The following is a 5,076-nucleotide window of genomic DNA, read 5'->3' on the forward strand; positions in this document are numbered from 1 at the left end:
TGGTGGCGATGTATGACAAGCTTTTTCTTTCTTTCTTTCTTTTCCTTTCTTTTCTTTTCTTTTTTTTTATTAAGATATTAGGCGACTTTCGTGATTAAGCATATCAAAATTAATAAATAGTGACCGAAGCCAGAAGAACAAATGATTAACAAATAGTAAAGAGTGGCAACTCTCCCCATTCACAAGGTACGCAACTTCAATTTCATGCTTTTCATGCTACCGATTCAGCAAGCTCACAGGTAAATAAAAGGTACATTGGAACAAACCTAGACACTACCTATTTAAAAGGAAAAGAAAGAAAAAAAGAAGAAGCGCCAAGCTTGTCCTTATTCCGATCGTTTGACATATTATTATTGACTTTTCTCGTTTTCTCCATTAGGCCACTCCACCAGAATCTTCTTCTTCTTCTTCTTCGTTCGTGGGCTGCAACTTCTACATTCACTCGGTTGTACACGGGTAGGCTTTTACGTGTATAACCGTTTTTACCCCGCCATGTAGGCAGCCATACTCCGGTTGTTGTTTTTTGGCGGGCGGGGTGCATGCAGTGTATGTTCTTGTTTCTATGACCCACCGAACGCTGACATGGATTACAGGATTTTTAGCGTGCGTATTTGATCTTTCGCTTGCGTATGCACACGAAGGGGGTTCAGGCACTAGCATGTCTGCACATAAAATTATGTTGACCTGGGAGATCGGAAAAATCTCCACCCTTTACCCACCAGGCGTGCCGTTACCTAGATTCGAACCCGGGACCCTCAGATTGAAAGTCCGACGCTCTAACCACTCAGCTATTGCGCCCGTCCACCGGAATCAATAACGTTTTCAAGGAGTTCTGGCTCTGTTTCAACGTTGCCTCAAGTGCTGTCGCTTCTGTCACACAGAGAACACTGTCGTCGAACCGAGCAGGTGATGTGGCCGACTTGTGGACAGCGGGGACACAAGAAGAGGGTCAGGGGTCAGTGAAAAATAATTGACTGTAGATAATAGATGGTGAAATTGACATGAGCAGTGGAACTGGCATGAGCACTTCAGTCACAGACTTACACATTGCAGACTTGCGTAAAGTGTTTCTGAAACTGTTTGTCACAATGCTAGATACGATGTCAAAAGTGAAGAAGAACTTCCCTGCCTCTTTTAAAACATTTACATACATAAGATGGCTCTCATTTCATACTTTCACATCCTGTGTTGGATGATATCACAAAGAATTTTGAACTAAAAAAAGATTTTTTTTTTTAAACAAAAAAAACAACACTTTAATGACTCGTTTGATTAATGTTTGATTTGATCATGTCAACAAAATACTTGCCAATGTGATATGTAATTCAGTGATGTTGCTTTTGTGCTCATGCCAGTTTCACCACATATTTACAGTCTTTTTGTCTTTTTTAAAGGAATAAGTGCTGTTACTTTTCTTGTAGGATAACTTTATTGTCTCACAAAGAGAAATGGCATGAGGTGCGGCAAAATGTAACTAGACAATCAGCCAACTCTCTCTCGAGCGCGCACACATACACACACACGCGCGCGCGCGCGCGCACACACACACACACACACATGAAAACATTAAACATTACTTGATTAAACAGGAGCAATAAACATATAACTTGTCCATATAAATGCATTTCACATGTCAGCTTTAACACATTCTAATTAATACTTATTACATTCTAATTATGAATATACAGGGAAAAAAAATGTTGAAAAACGTGAACATTAACCTTGCACATGTCGAATAGCACATTCATCATGTGCATTGCTCATTCATTCATCATTAACACTGTAATATATTTTCAGCTAAACAGATTATTTTAGAAACTAAAACAAAATAGGTATACATTTTATGCAAACACTTTCACGCATACTCACATGCAAGCACATACACCCATGATCGCGTGCTTGTGCTACCCATCAGCTAGCATTCAGGTATAATTTTTCTTTTTAATAAGGGGAACAGAGAACCAAACCCAGAGACCTCCTCCATGAAGAAAGTCCCAGGTCTATTCACATACTCCTCAATGGACATGGGCACACAGCAACAATGGCGGAAGAAATGCGAAACACAGCTGGCATTTACTCCAGACTGGACAAGGCCCTCGCGTCTAGAACATGCTGCACACAGAACAGGCAGACAGACGGACGAATCAAATGTATTATAACTGACCTTGATACAATTAATATCATGGGGAAAATTGGTGAGGCGAAAGATACGTAGCAGCAGTGGTGTGAATTATGTGCCCTTTATTAAGACAAAAACAACACACACACACATATATATATATATATATATAGAGAGAGAGAGAGAGAGAGAGAGAGAGAGAGAGATGCATGTATATAAAAGAGAAAGCAGTTTTGTCATACAATCCGAAAATATTAACGCACATGCTATCCACAAGCTTTCTTCCAATTCATGTTAGTCAACACACCAGTAGCATTAATGATCATTCAATCGATCAAACCATGCACATATAGTGCTAATAAACCAACTGAATGAACTATAACAGTCAGTCAATTAAACACGATGATTAACAAACCTATATTATCTACGTTGTTGTTCGTAGGAGACCTACAGAATTCGACGGAACTTGCCCACCGAGACAGACATGCCGAGAAAGTTCGATCAGTTTTGGAAAAATGTTGGGCAATTTCGGCTTCACATCACGTTCTGGCGAAGGTAAGATTACGTAATACCTCGACATGCTAACACAGAGGACCACTCACAAACCCACACAAACAACTGTGATTTCTATCTGTAGTAACAATGACTTCCGCCTAGGAAGCGAGAGAATCTGAGCGCGCTGGTTCGAATCACGGCTCAGCCGCCGATATTTTCTCCCCCTCCACGAGACCTTGAGTGGTGGTCTGGACGCTAGTCATTCGGATGAGACGATAAACCGAGGTCCCGTGTGCAGCACGCACTTAGCGCACGTAAAAGAACCCACGGCAACGAAAGGGTTTTCCTGGCAAAATTCGTCAATAGGAAAAACAAATAAAACTGCACGCAGGAAAAATACAAAAAAATAGGTGGCGCTGTAGTATAGCGACGCGCTCTCCCTGGGGAGAGCAGCCCGAATTTCACACAGAAAAATCTGTTGTGATAAAAAGAAATACAAAATACAAAATGACTGATGGGATTAATTAATCATCCCTGGGAAAGGGAGAGGACGGGTAGGGGGGGGCCAAAAACTACTGTTTGCTGACGCAAAGCCAGACTCGGAACCTTTTATCAATCCGTTACGCAATAATGATGGCAGAATGACACAGAGATTAGCCACGTTGGAAATGCAAGTCACGGCCAAGGCGCCTACATGGCGTACCATCAAAAGACTGGATGCATCTCCTTTTGACCACGCACATCATCTGAATTATAATAAATATATAATTTAAGGTGAGTGCACACGTTCCTGCTGCATGTGTAGTGAAGTTGTATTTGCATTTGTATTTCTCTTTTTATCACAACAGATTTCTCTGTGTGAAATTCGGGTTGCTCTCCCCAGGGACAGTGCGTCGCTACACTACAGCGCCATCCCCCGCCCCCCCCTCCCCCCCCCCCTTTTTTTTTTTAATTTTCTTTTCTTTTCTTTTTTTTGTATAATTTTCCTGCGTGCAGTTTTATTTGTTTTTCCTACCGAAGTGGGTTTTTCTACAGAATTTTGCCAGGAACAACCCTTTTGTTGCCGTGGGTTCTTTTACGTGCGCTAAGTGCATGCTGCACACGGGACCTCGGTTTATCGTCTCATCCGAATGACTAGCGCCCAGACCACCACTCAAGGTCTAGTGGAAGGGGAGAAAATATCGGCGGCTGAGCCGTGATTTGAACCAGCGCGCTCAGATTCTCTCGCTTCCTAGGCGGACGCGTTACCTCTAGGCCATCACTCCACTATGTATGCCTTCTCACAAACAGCTCTTTGACCTGAAGGGCGTCAACCCCACTCTGTACAGTCAGTCAAGTTTGGAGACTTTTGTTCAAAGCCTGGTTCAACGGCTGAACAGGAGGAAAAAAAGTACAGTTTTGATCATGTATGCTCAATACCCAGCCCCGTCAATCTCGACATTGCGTCCATATCGACAATCAAATTTTCAGTCGGTTCTGGTTGTTAAGAAACAACAACGAAAAGGAAAAAAAAATATATATATATATATATAGAGAGAGAGAGAGAGAGAGGGGGGGGGAGGGGGGGAGAGAGAGAGAGAGATGTAAATAACGACACAAATTCAAGTGTACACTATCAATTCCAAACACTTAAAGATGCTGCACATAATATAGGCCTCGGCATATCATAGTGTCAAAGAACAAAATTATATGCTTTTCTGAAGTAAATCGATCGAAGACACGAATAAAAATTGATTCACTAATATAACAATATTTTTTTCCCTTCTTTTTTAATGAAAAGAAAGAAAGAACGGTATTCATTGTTTCTACTGAACACAGACTTCATTGGACTGGAAATAATCGGACGGTTTGGTTAGCCCTTTAAAACTTTTTTTTTTTTTTTTTTCATTTTTTCAACTGCTGATGTTATCGTTGCAACCATGAAAGATTACTAAGGACGATGATAAACATCTGCCATTTCCCGTACATCGCACCTGAGGATTTGGTAGTGGGGGGTTAGGGGGTGTGGGCGTGAGGGAGGCAGGGTGTGGGGGTGGGGTTCCTGGGTCAGTCATCCGCCTTCACCAGGTGACTAAAGTCAATGCAATGTTGAACCTATTATGAGTCACTACTTCCATGCTTATTAAATACGGAGCACGAGCAGTCGATGCAGTGTAATGTGCTATGGTCCTGTTTGTTTGGAAAGAGTCGTGACACTGAGTGCGATCGTGTTTTGGAAGACAAACGCAAGACCATAATGGCAGCCACCGAGCAGCAGATTTCAGAGGTCGAAGGAAAGAAGGTGTGTGCATGTCAGTGTGTTGGCTACAGGACCAGAGAACAAATTACTTACTACTAATCAAAGTATGATGTAGCAAACAGTTAACTTGACACTGTATCTCAGAATCTGGGAATGATCATGAATGTGCACTGATTTTATTTAAACGGGATCTCTCTCTCTCTCTCTCTCTCTCTCTCTCTCT

The 5,076-nt window shown here is 41.8% G+C and overlaps 1 protein-coding gene across 1 annotated transcript in view; it reads left to right on the forward strand.

Annotated features, from left to right (window-relative positions):
- Positions 1-4,736: 4,736 nt before the first annotated feature.
- LOC143281191 (equilibrative nucleoside transporter 3-like) overlaps positions 4,737-5,076 on the forward strand; it is a 45,790-nt gene continuing 45,450 nt past the window's right edge. Inside the window, exon 1 of the mRNA XM_076586231.1 lies at positions 4,737-4,895. The gene's annotated coding sequence lies outside the window, so the exon portion shown is untranslated. The remainder of the gene's footprint in view (positions 4,896-5,076) is intronic.

This window comes from Babylonia areolata, chromosome 4 (genome assembly GCF_041734735.1).
Source record: "Babylonia areolata isolate BAREFJ2019XMU chromosome 4, ASM4173473v1, whole genome shotgun sequence".
Classification (NCBI taxonomy): domain Eukaryota; kingdom Metazoa; phylum Mollusca; class Gastropoda; order Neogastropoda; family Buccinidae; genus Babylonia; species Babylonia areolata.